Source organism: Loxodonta africana, chromosome X (assembly GCF_030014295.1).
Source record: "Loxodonta africana isolate mLoxAfr1 chromosome X, mLoxAfr1.hap2, whole genome shotgun sequence".
Lineage (NCBI taxonomy): Eukaryota > Metazoa > Chordata > Mammalia > Proboscidea > Elephantidae > Loxodonta > Loxodonta africana.
In genome coordinates this window covers 173,093,281-173,107,349 of record NC_087369.1, presented here as the reverse complement: position 1 = coordinate 173,107,349, position 14,069 = coordinate 173,093,281, and positions in this window count along the sequence as shown.

Sequence of the window (14,069 nt, the reverse complement as noted above, 5' to 3'; positions counted from 1 at the left end):
TGGCGCCTGGGGTCCTAAATGCCAACAAGCGGCCATCTAAGATACATCAGTTGGTCTCAACCCACCTGGAGCAAAGGAGAATGAAGAACACCAAGGTCACACGACAACTAAGAACCCAAGAGACAGAAAGGGCCACATGAACCAGAGACCTACATTATCCTGAGACCAGAAGAACTAGTTGGTGCCCGGCCACAATCGATGTCTGCCCTGTCAGGGAGCACAACAGACAACTCCTGAGGGAGCAGGAGACCAATGGGATACAGACCCCAAATTCTCATAAAAAGACCATACTTAATGGTATGACTGCGACTAGAGGAATCCCGGAGGCAATGATCCCCAGACCTTCTGATGGCACAGGACAGGAACCATCCCCGAAGACAAGTCATCAGGCATGAAAAGGACTGGTCAGCAGGGGGGAGAGAGATGCTGAAGAAAAGTGAGCTAATTAAATCAGGTGGACACTGGAGAGTGTGTTGGCAACTCTTGACTGGAGGGGGGATGGGAAGATAGAGAGAGAGGGAAGACGGCAAAATTGGCACTAAATGAGAGACTGAAAGGGCTGACTCAATAGGGGGAGAGCAAGTGGGAGAAGGGAGTAAGATGTATGTAAACTTACATGTGACAGACTGATTGGAATGGTAAATGTTCACTTGAAGCTTAATAAAAATTAATTAAAAAAAAAGATAATTTTACTGCATGAAAAAACAGAATGTTTGCTCATCAGAATCACCTTAAAGAAAATGAAAAGACAGGCCACAAACTGGGATAAGATATTTGGCAACACATATGATTATGTGTTAAATATGATTACTATATAAAGAACTACAAATCAATAATAAGAAAAAACAAACAACTCAACAGGAAATTAGGCAGAAGACAGGAACAGACATTTCATAGAAGAGGAAAGGCATATGGCCAATAACCATAGGAACAGATGCTCAACCTCATTAGCAATCAGGAAAATGAAAATCAAAACTACAGTGAGATGCCATTTTACACCCATTCAATTGGCAAAAATTGGGAGTTCCGACAAGTGTTGGAGAGGATGAGGAACAACAGAATCTTTTCTACTTTGGTGATGGAGTGAAAATTGGCACTACCACGTTGCCAAACAATTGGGCATAATATTGTGAAGTTGAATGTTTGTAAACCCTATGAGGCAGCGATTCCGCTTCTAGTTACAATAGGAGACATGTATAATAATGCTCGCAGCAACACTGCTTGCAATAGCAAAAGACAAGGAAAACCTAAATTACTATCAACAGGAGAATGGACAAATACATTGTTCAAAAGTGAAAATGAATGAAATACAGCCTCAAAAACCAACATGGAAAAATCTTAGTAACATAATCTCGGGGGAAAAAAGCAAGCCCAAGAAGGCTACATGAAGTATGATCCTCTTTTTATAAAGTTCAAAAAGAAGTAAAACTAGACAACTTCTGGTAGAGGTATATACCAAACCAAAACCAAACCCGTTGCCATCGAGTCGATTCCGACTCATAGCGACCCTATATACGTGATAAAAATTACACACATAAACATTTTAAATCATTTTAATTATATTTATAAATTCAAATTTGAGGCTAGTGGTTCCTTTGGGGTTGAGTGGGAGACAGGGGATGGCAGGGGGAATGAGCACATAGGCAAATATCAGATATGAGTAAATTTTAATACTCAAGTTTGATAGAGGGATCACAGATGTTCTGTATATTAATCGTGTCGTTGTTATGTGCCGACAAGCCAGTTCCAGCTCAACAACTTCATGTATAACAGAACGAAACACCGTCCAGTCCTGTGCCATCCCCACAATAGGAGGTATGTTTTCGCCCATTGCTGTAGCCACTGTGTCATCTCATTGAGGGTTGTTATGGATTGAATTGTGTCCCCCCAAAATCTGTGTTGTAAATTCTAACCTCTGCCTGTGGCTCTACTCCCACTTGTGAATGGGTTGGGTTGGTTACGTCAATGAGGCAGGATCAGTGTAGGATGTATCTTGAGTCAATCTCTTCTAAGATATAAAGCAGGTTAAACAGGCAAGCAAGTAGAGATGGGGGAGAAGAGAGGCCAAGGCACATGAAGGCCGCCCAGAAGCAGAAGTTCAAAGAGACAAGGACCTTCCTCCAGAGCCGACAGAGAGAGAGAGAGAGAGCCTTCCCCTAGAGCCGACACCCCTGAATTTGGACTTCTAGCCTCCTAAACTGTGATGAAATAAATTTCTGTTTGTTAAAGCCACGCACTTGTGGCATTTCTGTTATGGCAGCATTAGATACCCAACACAAGGGTCTTCCTCTTTTTTGCCGACCCTCTACTTTATCAAGCATGATATCCTTCTCCAGGGATTGGTCCCTCCTGATAACGTGTCCAAAGCAAGTGAGATGAAGTGGTGGTTACATTAATTAAATAATTAAAATGAATAAAGTAAGGCCATGCAAAAACCAGTCATGATAGCACATTATAAACCAAGAGTTATGGATAATCCAATCCTTTGTAAGTGAGGTCCCAAGGAAAATAAAAAGAATTTGTAAACATTTCTGGCTAAGCACAGCAGATTGGACAGATGAGTTTATCTCTGCTCCTTCCTGAATCCCCACTCAAATTGACTATACAGTGATTTTTTTTTATAAGTACTACAAGCTCACAATGGCCGAAAGGGCAAAAGAAAAGATTTCCAAAATAAAAATATTTGGAGATATCAAGTAGGCAGTTGCAGTTCAAGGAAGAGGTCTGAGTCAGAGTCTTTCTCAAATGTCTCCTTCTCCATGAGGCCTTCCCTGACCACCCTGTTTAGAGATGTAGCCCAACAGTGCTTTATATAGCACTTGTCATCTTCCAATATACTATATACTGTATACATTTATCTTGTTTGTTGCCTGTTTTCTCCTTCCCACTAGAACGTTAGCTCCAGGAGGGCAGCAATTTTTGTCCTGCACAATGCCTGGAACTTCCAAAAAACCCATTGCCATCCATTTGATTCTGACTCATAGCTACCCTATAGGACTGAGTAGAACTGCCCCCACAGGGTTTCCAAGGCTGTAGTCTTTATGGAAGCAGACTGGCACATCTTTCTCCCGAAGAGTGGCTGGTGAGATTGAACTGACAACCTTTCGGTTAGCAGCCAAGCACTTAACCACTACACCACCAGGGCTTCTTGCCTTTAATAAGTATTTATTGACTGAATGGATGAGTGGGATTACTAAAACAAGAGCATAAATAGAACTCAGCAAATACAACAGAAAAAGTATTCAACAGTCTAATGGGGAAAATTTTCAAAATAAAGCAAGACCTAAATCAGCAGAACAGAAAAGCATGCCACATACCAAGAAAAAATGGATATAGAATCATTAACCTGAAGACACGTCCTGGTTTAATTATTTAACTTTTGGTATAATGAGAGAATTCTTCAGAGAGTCAAGCAGAAAGAGCAAGTCACCAAAGGGAATAAAAACCAGACTGCCCTTGTACTTCTCCATAGAAACTATCAGTGCCGGAAGCCAGTAGAGAAATGTCTACAAAGTTCAGAGGGAAAGAAAGTATCACCGAAGAATATTATGCCCAGCCAATTTAATATTCAAGGATAAAGAATATTTGCAAAGAAGAAAGACTCAGGGAATTGAGCATCCTTTAGCCCCTATGGAAAAAACTACCCCATGAGAAAAATTCTACCAGCCAAGGGATAGATTCAGAACTCAGAAATAGAGAAGCTGTGGGCATTGAATCCTTTAAAATAGAGAACTAAGTAGACTCCATGGCTTCTAACAACAAAAACACAAAGGCTTACTGTAGAACCTCTGCTAAATTACCAGGGCGTCACACCGCCGCAGAGCAGAATACATTATAACCATTGATAAAGTCAAATCAGTAAAACCAAAAAAAAAAAAAAAAAACTAGGAGGTGGGTGAACAATGGCCAAATGTACAAGTGCTAACCCCATCTTTAGTTGCTCAGAGTCAATTTATAATGTCTCTTGTTTTTAGGTGCCCTTGAGTCTCTTCTAACTCGTAGTAGCCCTATGTACAACAAAACAAAACACTGCCCTGTCCTGCGTCATCCTCACAATGAGCCCATTGCTGCAGCCACTGTGTCAATCCATCTCATTGAAGGTTTTCCTCTTTTGTGCTGACGCTCTACTTTATCAAGCATGTTGTCCTTCTCCAGGGACTGATCCCCCCTGATAACATGTCCAAAGTAGGTGAGACGAAGTCTCAACATCCTTACTTCTAAGGATTATTCTGGTATACTTCTTCCAAGACAGGTTTGTTTGTTCTTCTGGCAGTCCACGGTATAGTCAATATTCTTCGCCAACATCATAATTCAAAGCCGTCATCATTTATTTGGTCCTCCTTATTCATTGCCCAGCTTTTGCATGTGTATGAGGGAGTTGAAAATACCATGGCTGGGGTCAGGCGCATCTTAGTCCTCAAAGTCACACCTTTGCTTTACAACACTTCAAAGAAGTCTTTTGCGCAGATTTGCCCAATGCAATACTTCCTTTGATTTCTTGACTGCTGCTTCCATGGATGTTGATTGTGGATCCAAGCAAAATGAAATCCTTGACAACTTCAATCTTTTCTCCGTTCATCATTATATTGTTTATTGGTCCAGTTGCGAGGATTCTTGTTTTCTTTATGCTGAGATGTAATCCATACTGAAGGCTGTGGCCTTTGATCTTCATCAGCAAGTGCTTCAAGTCCTCTTCAGTTTCAGCAAGCAAGGTTGTGTCATCTGCATAACACAGGTTGTTGATGAGTATTTCTCCAATCCTGATGCTGTGTTCTTCTTCATATAGTCCAGCTTCTTGGATGATTTGCTTAGCATGTTGTTGTTGTTGTTTTTAAAAAAAAAATAGGTGCCATCAAATCAGTTCCAAACAAATAGTGACCCTATGCACAACAGAACGAAACACTGCACCACCTTCACAATTGTTAACCCTGAGCCCATTGTTCCAGCCACTGTGTCAGTCCATCTCCTTGAGGGTCTTCCTCTTTTTCACTGACCCTCCGCTTTACCAGCTTCTTGGAGTATTTGCTCAACATACAGATTGTACAGGTATGGTGAAAGGATACAAACCTGATGCACACCTTTCCTGACTTTAAACCATGTGATATCCCCTTGTTCCGTTTGAACAACTGCCTCTTGATCCATGTACAGACTCCTCATGATCACAATTAAATGTTTCGGAATTCCCATTCTCCTCAATCTTATCCATAATTTGTCATGATTCACACAGTCAAATGCCTTAGCATAGTCAATAAAACACAGGTAAACATCTTTCCAGCATTCTCTGCTTTCAGCCAAGATCCATCTCACATCAGCAATTATATCCCTGGTTCCACATCCTCTTCTAAATCCGGCTTGAATTTCTGACAGTTCCCTGCCAATATGCTGCTTGCAGCCACTTTCGAATGATCTTCAGCAAAGCTTTGCTTCCATGTGATATTAGTGATATGGTTCTATAATTTCCACATTCAGTTGGATCACCTTTCTTGGAAATAGGCATAAATATAAATCTCTTCCCGTCAGTTGGCCAGGAAGCTGTCTTCCAAATTTCTTGGCATAGACAAATGAGCACTCCCAGTGCTGCATCTGTTTGTTGAAACATCTCAATTGGTATTCCGTCAGTTCTGGATCCTTGTTTTTCGCCAACGTCTTCAGCGCAGCTTGGACCTCTTTCTTCAGTACCATCAGTTCCTGATCATATGTTAGCTCCTGAAGTGGTTGAACGTCGACCAATTCTTTTTGGTATACTGACTCCATGTATTCTTCCCATCTTCTTTTGATGCTTCCTGCATTGTTTAATATTTTCCAAGTAGAATCCTTCAATACTGCAACTCGAGGCTTGAATTTATTTGTCAGTTCTTTCAGCTTGAGAAATGCCAAGGTTGTTCTGCCGTTTTGGTTTTCTATCTCCAGCTCTTTGCGCATGTCATTATAATACTTTGTCTTCTCAAGCCACCCTTTGAAATCTTCTGTTCAGTTCTTTGACTTCATCATTTCTTCCGTTTGCTTTAGCTACTTGAAGTTCAAGAGCAAGTTTCAGGGTCTCTTCTGACATTGATTTTGGTCTTTTCTTTCTTTCCTGTCCTTTTAATGACCTCTTGCTTTCTTCACATATGATGTCCTTCCACAACTCGTCTGGTCTTCGATCGTTAGTGTTCAACGTGTCAAATCTATTCTTGAGGTGGTCTCTAAATTCAGGTGGGATGTGCTCAAGGTAGTATTTTGGTTCTCGTGGACTTGTTCTAATTTTCTTCAGTTTCAACTTGAACTTGCGTATGAACATTGATGGTCTGTTCCACAGTTGACCCCTGGCCTTGTTCTGACTGATAATATTGAGCTTTTTCATCCTCTCTTTCCACAGATGTAGTTGAATTGATTCCTGTATATTACATCTGGCAAGGCACACGTGTTTAGTCACCATTTATGTTGGTGAAAAAACATTTGCAATGAAGAAGCCGTTGGTCTTGCAAAATTCTATCATCCAACCTCCAACATCATTTCTATCACCAAGGCCATATTTTCCAACTACTGATCCCTTCTTTGTGTCCAACTTTCACATTCCAATCACCAATAATTATCAATGCATCCTGATTGCATGTTCGATCAATTTCAGACTGCAGAAGTTGATAAAAATCTTCAGTTTCTTCATCTGTGGCCTTAGTGGTTGGTGCGTAAATTTGAATAATAGTCGTATTAACTGGTTTTCTTGTAGGCGTATGCATATTTTCCTGTCAGTGACAGCATTGTACTTCAGGATAGATTTTGAAATGTTCTTTTTGACAAATGAAGGTCCCGAAAGCTTGACTCCACCCACATCATTCAGGTCAACTCTACTTTGAGGAGGCAACTCTTCCCCAGTCACCTTTTGAGTACCTTCCAACCTGAGGTGCTCATCTTCTAGTACTATATCAGACAATGTTCCACTTGTATTCTTAAGGTTTTCACTGGCTAATTCTTTTCAGAAGTAAACTGCCAGGTCCTTCCTAGTCTGTCTTAGTCTGGAAGCTCAGATGAAACCTGTCTGCCATGGGTGACCCTGCTGGTGTCTGAATACCAGTGGCATAGCTTCCAACGTCATAGCAACACACAAGCACCCACGGTACGACAAACTGACAGACACGTGGGGGTGAATGCCTTTACATAATCAATAATACACATCTTTCTGGTATTCTCTGCTTTCAGTCAAGATCCATCTGACATCAGCGATGATATTACTCTTTCCACATCCTCTTCTGAATCCGGCTTGAATTTCTGACAGTTCCCTGTGGATGTACCGCTGTAACCGGTTTTGAATGATCTTCAGCAAAATTTTACTAGTGTGTGGTATCAGTGATATTGTTCAATAATTTCCACATTCGGTTTGATCACCTTCTTTGGAATTGGCACAAATATGGATCTTTTCCAGTAGGTTGGCCAGGTAGCTGTCTTCCAAATTTCTTGGCATAGACGAGTGAGCACTTCCAGTGCTGCATCTGCTTGTTGAAACAACTCCATTGGCATTCCGTCGATTCCTGAAGACTTGTTTTTCGCCAATGTCTTCAGTGCCATTTGGACTTCTTCTTTCAGTACCATCAGTTTTTTTGTTTTTTTTTTTATCATATGCTACCTCCTGAAATCGTTCAACATTGACCAATACTTTTTGGTATAGTGACTCTGTGTATTCCTTCCATCCTCTTTTGATGCTTTCTTCTTCATTTAATATTTTCCAGGTAGAATCCTTCAATATAGCAACTTGAGGCTTGAATTTTTTCTTCAGTTCTTTAAGCTTGAGAAATGCAGATCGTGTTTTTCCCTTATGGTTTTCTGATTCCAGGTTTTTGCACATTTCATAATTATACTTTACTTTGTCTTCTCAAGCCACCCTTTGAAATATTCTGTTCAGCTCTTTTACTTCATCATTTCTTCTGTTCTCTTTAGCTACTCTATGTTCAAGAGCAATTTTCAGAGTCTTTTCTGACATCAATTTTGGTTTTCTCTTTCTTTTCCATCTTTTTAATGACCTCTTGCTTTCCTCATGTATAATGTCTGTTATGGATTGAATTATGTCCTCCCCAAAGTGTATGCCAAGTTGGTTAGGCCATGATTCTTAGTATTGTGTGATTGTCCACCATTTTGTCATCTGATGTGATTTTCCTATGTGTTGTAAATCCTGCTTCTATGATGTTAATGAAGCAGGATTAGAGGCAGTTAAGTTAATGAGGCAGAACTAAGGTACAAAATTTAGGTTGTATCTTGAATCAATCTCTTTTGAGATATAAAAGAGAGAAGCAAACAGAGAGACAGGGGACTTCAGAGCACCAAGAAAGTAGTGCCAGGAGAAGAGTGCATACTTTGTACGAGGAGTCGTTGCACTGAGAAGCTCCTAGACCAGGGGAAGATTGATGACAAGCACCTTCCTTCCTCCAGAGCCAACACAGAGAGAAAGCCTTCCACCTGGAGCTGGCACCCTGAATTCAGACTTCTATCATCCTAGATTGTGAGAGCATAAATGTCTCTTTGTTAAAGCCATCCTCTTGTGGTATTCTTGTTATAGCAGCACTAGATAACTAAGACAATGTCCTTGATATCTTTCCACAATTTGTGTGGTCTTTGGTCGTTAGTGTCCAATGCTTCAAATCTATTCTTGAAATAGTCTCCAAATTCAGGTGGGATATACCCAAGGTTGTATTTTGTCTCTCGTAGACTTGCTCTAATTTTTTTCAGCTTCATCTTGAACTTGCATATGAGCAACTGATCGTCTGTTCTATAGTCTGCCCCTGGCCTTGTTCTGACTGATGATGTTGAGCTTCTCCATCGTCTCTTTCCACAGATGTCATCAATTTGATTCCTGTGTATTCCATCTGGGAAGATCCACGTGTAGAGTCACCTTTTTTGTTGTTAAAAAAAAAGTATTTGCAATGAATAAGTCTTTGGTCTTGCAAAATTCTATCATGCAGTCTCCAGCATCATTTCTATCACTGAGGCCGTAATTTCCAACTACTGATCCTTCTTCTTTGTTTCCAACTTTCACATTCCGATCACCAGTAAATATCTGTGCATCTTGTTTGCATGTTTGATCAATTCCTAACTGCAGAAGTAAGTAAAAAACTTCAACGTCTTCATTCCTGGCATTAGTGGTTGGTGAGTAAATCTGAGTAATAGTCATTGTGTTATGCTGGGTTCTGTAGATAAACAAAACCAGTAAAGTGTATAAATATATATGGAGAGAGATTTATATTAAGGAAAGGGCTCACGTGATTGTAGAAGCTAGAATGTCCCAAGTCTATAGATCAGGATAAAGGCTTCTCTGGATTCATGTAGCTGCGAACCCAGGATTGATAGGTCGGAAGACAGGCATCCCCTTCACAGGCTGTGAAGATTGACGAATCCCCAGATCAGCAGATAAGCTGATAGCTCAAGTCCCAAGAGCTGGAGGTCAGATGAACAGGAGGTGGCCTCAGGTTCCAGAGGGAGCAAAAAGCTAGAACATCCGCCCATATTCGAGTGCAGGCCACACCCCCAAGGAAACTCCCCTTCAACTTATTGGCTACCCACAGCAGATTCCATCATGCAAGTGATCACATATAAACACTGAGAATCATGGCCCAGCCAAGTCGACACACAATCTCAACCATCACAGTCATACTAACTGGTCTTTCTTGTAGGCATATGGATATTATCCTATTACTCACAGCTTTGTACTTCAGGATGAATCTTAAAATATTCTTTTTGATGATGAATGTGATGACATTCCTCTTCAATTTATGATTCCTGGCATAGTAGACCACTTGACTTTCTGATTCAAAATGGCCAGTACCCATCCATTTCAGCTCACTAATGCCTAGGATATTGATTTTTATATGTTTCGTTTCATTTTTGACTACTTCCAATTTTCCTAGAGTCATACTTCATACATTCCAAATTCCGATTATTAACAGATGTTTACAGCTGGTTCTTCTCATTTTGAGTCATGCCACATCTGCAAATGAAGGTCCTGAAAGCTTGACTCCATCCATGTCATTAAGGCCAAGTCTACTTTGAGGAGGCAGCTCTTCCCCAGTTGTATCTCGGCTGCCTTCCAACCTGAGGGGCTCATCTTTTGGCGCTATGTCAGACAATGTTCCCTGCTATTCATAAAGCTTATGGAAGCACTCACTCATCTATGGGTCAGCAAGCCCCATCACAGCCATCTCATGTCTTCTCTTGGTTTCTGCCCCCTCAAGCCATTATGGCTTTTGCTACTGCTATGCCGCCATCTCTAGCTGTCTTCGGTGTTACAGCTCCTCTCCCCCCCCCCGCCCATGTCTTCCTTTAAGCCTAGCAGGATGGCAAAACTGACCAATCCCCTCATTAGGATTTCATACACCTTATTTGCATTAGCAGCAATCTGTCCAATCCCCTTGATGGGCCACAAGTGGCTTATTTGCATATTCCCACTCAATCATTTTGTGGGCAAAGACTATGGCTAGAAGGGCCATATTAAGTAATCCACTGCAGCACAGTCACATAGGTAAGGGAGCACCCATATGGGTGACCTTAGCTACTCAGTTTCCAGCCCCTCCAGAGGCCAACGGGGTACAGCCTGGCTCAGCACCATCAGTCACATCATAGCATAAACTAGCTGGTAAAGCTGATAAAGTATGGCCCAAGGCCCTAGGCATACAAAAACACCCTCATCAAGTAGGATAATCCAAGGACTCAGAGGTTATCACCCAGGAGGTCAAGGGCCAGACCTTTCTTCAGAATGTACAGGTGTTGAGCAACCCAAGCCTGCATGATCTCATTCTTCAGCAGGCTGAAATGGTCTTCTTCACAGCATTGTGGCCTGAGGGTTCTGAGAGGATAAAATGGGAGCTACAAGGCCTCCTAAGACCTGGCCTCAGAAGTTACCCAGTGTAACTGCAGATGCATTTTACTGGTCAAAGCAAGTCACACACCCAGCCCAGAGCCAAAGGGATGGAAAAATTGATTCCACCTCTTGATGAAAGAGGAGCAATATCACATTGCAAAGGAGGACAACACTGAAAAAAAAAAGATTTGACTCATAGTGACTCTATAGGACAGAACAGAACTGCCCCATGGGATTTCCAAGGAGTGGTTGGTGGGTTCGAACTGCCAACCTTTTGGTTAGCAGCCATATACTTCATTGGAGACTCTATTATAACAATCTACTACACTTCAAGGCTTTTAAATTTTTTACTACTATAAGTAAGGCCATGATCATCCTTGTTCAATAATTTTTGCAGCTTTTAATGCATTTTCCTGTTTAAATTTATAGTGAAATATTCCATACATATAAAAAGGGATAAAAAGGTACGAAATAAATATAAAAAACTAGGTGTGCCAGATTTAAAGATGTGGAGTCTTACAACTGTGTAGATGTTTCTTTTGCAATTGTAGGTTTTATGTCTGTAGGAAATAGTGCAACTGTATCTACTCTCTAATAGAGGTGTCACTTTCTGCCACTTTAATACATTTACTTTGTACTTTGTGCATTTCTGGATGTCAGCAGTTCAAGAATCCAAAATGGAAAATCTGTCAATTTCCTGAATTTTTTTTTACTTGGATAAGTAGTCAGAAGAGAAATTGAAAAGAAAAAAAATTGTTTTTACCTTAATAGAAACATGTTTTTGAATTGCCCATATTTTTCAAAGCACTATGGGAGTTTGCTTTAGATTAAAAAAAATCATCTGAATTATTTAAAAGTTTAAGAAAGAATAATAGGATGGTATTCAGTTATCTTTTTGCACATGTCTCAATTGCTTTCTTAGGGTACACCCCGAGAACAGAGGACATGTACTTTTTAAAATTTTATGCATGCTGCTAAATTGCCCTCCAGACATGCTATACTAGTTTACACTCCCCCATCCTTGCCAACACTGAGTATTATCATTTTTCTTAACTTTTGTTAACTCAATAGGTTGTTTTTTATTCTGTATTTCTTTGATTATTTGGACTTTTTTCATATATTTAATGGTCATTTGCATTCCTTATTTTTGTGAATTTTCATTTAATAACATTTTCTCACTTTTAATTGTGGTATTTGTCTTTTTCTTGTTGATAGTAGGAGCTCTTTTTATATTAAGGATATGAACTGATTACCTGTCCATTCAGGACATGAAGATGCATGATCTTATTTTATCCTCACAAGTCTCAGGTGAGGAAGGTATGATAGGGTTATTATTAACTCTATTTTATAGATTTGTAAACTGTGGCTCAGAAAAGTGTGTACCTATAGGGGCATAGTTATTGGGAAAGCTGAGGGCAGAACTTGGGCTTCTGTCTCCCAGTCAGGACTCGCCTCAGCACCACAGGGGTTGAAGAAAGTGGTTTGCAAGGCCCTCTTCCAGCACTGACATTCTGGAAGGAGCAATGACCTTCATAAGACTGTGATTTCAAGGTTGGAGCTTAGCCCAACAACCAAGTCCGCTCAGCAGAACATGAACAACATCATTCCAGAGGCACCAGCACATTCTGGGCTGTCCACTTTCACTGGCCACAGTAGCAGATTGCAGGTTTTAGGAAATAAGCTGACTGACTGAAGGTCAAGCCTTGTCAAACGAAAGCAGGAAAGACCTATCATTCCCTCCCTCCCTCAGGCAACTTCACTGGGGCTAAGTGTGCTTTCTGCCTGGCTTGCAGAGGTCAAAGGGTTTGTAGAAGTCCATTTATCTTTACCTTTCTCAAGTGACTGTGGTTAACTTGTCACCAGGGCGGAAGACACTGTTCTACCCGACCAGGTCACCAACAGCATGCGGGTCAAATCCAGCTTTTGGTGGCCTCAGTTTGTTTGCTTATCACTGCCCCAGATGTGAGAGCGCAGCACTGGCCTTGTTCTATCCTGAGCAGCAGGCTGCAGGCTCATGCTCTCCCTACTCAAGACAGCCCTTGCCACATGCTCTCATACACAAGAAGAGTTAAAGGGAAGAATATTCTATTTCCTGCACCGCGTGCACAGCAGGAAAAGCTCTGTCCTGCCCCTAGCTGCACCACTAACATCCTGGGAGACCTCGGACAGCTCCCAGCCTTCTCTGAACCTCAGTTTCCCCCTCTGAAGGATAAGGGATTCTCTGTCTGTTGCAAAGTTGGAATTTCTGAATACCAGGTTTGGGTAAAGCCAAGCATTAAGAAGACTTCATGGAACAGGCAAGAGGGCAGGCACTGTCAGGTGTGGCCAAGAGGACCCAATGAGATTTAATGGGTTTAGTGGCAAAAACAGAAATTCACCTAGACAAACCAAACCCCCCAGGGCAGGGTCAGGGCAGATTCACAAGGGGCCCGGAGGCTGTCACCAAGATCCAAAGCTGACCTTTGCGCTTACCTGCTGGAAGAATCTTGCCTTCCTTGGATGCAGCAGGGGTGTATTGGAAGGGAAAAGGGGCCTTGGACATGGGCAAGTCTTTTGACTTCTCTGAGCCTCCATTTTCTCATCAGTAAAATGCAGTAAAGAGTCCTGGTGATAAGCACATGAGAAGATGCTCAGCATCATTAGTCATCAGGGAACTGCAAATCAAAACCACAATCAGGTACAATTTCACATCCATTAGGATGGCTACTATTAAAAAAAATGGAAAATAACAAGTGTTGGCGAGGATGTGGAGGAATTGGAACCCTCACACATTGCTGGCAGAAGTGTAGAATGGTGGCGTCACTGTGGAAAACGGTTTGGGGGTTCCTGAAAAAGTTAAGCAGAATTACTATATGATCCAGCAAATCCACTCCTAGGTATATAGCCAAAAGTCTTGGCAGCAAGTGTTCAAACAAAAACATGTCCTTGCATTTGACAAAGTCCCACACCCATTCATGTTAAAAACTCTCAGCAAAACAGGAATAGAAGAAAAATTCCTCAACATAATAAAGGGCATTTATACAAAGCCAACAGCCAACATCACCCTGAATGGAGAGAGCCTGAAAGCATTTCCCTTGAGAACGGGAACCAGACAGGGATGGCCTTTATCACTGCTCTTATTCAACATTGTGCTGGAGGTCCTAGCCTGAGCAATTAGGCTAGACAAAGAAATAAGGGGCATTCAGATTGGCAAGGAAGAAGTAAAATTATATCTATTTGCAGGCAACATGATCTTATACACAGA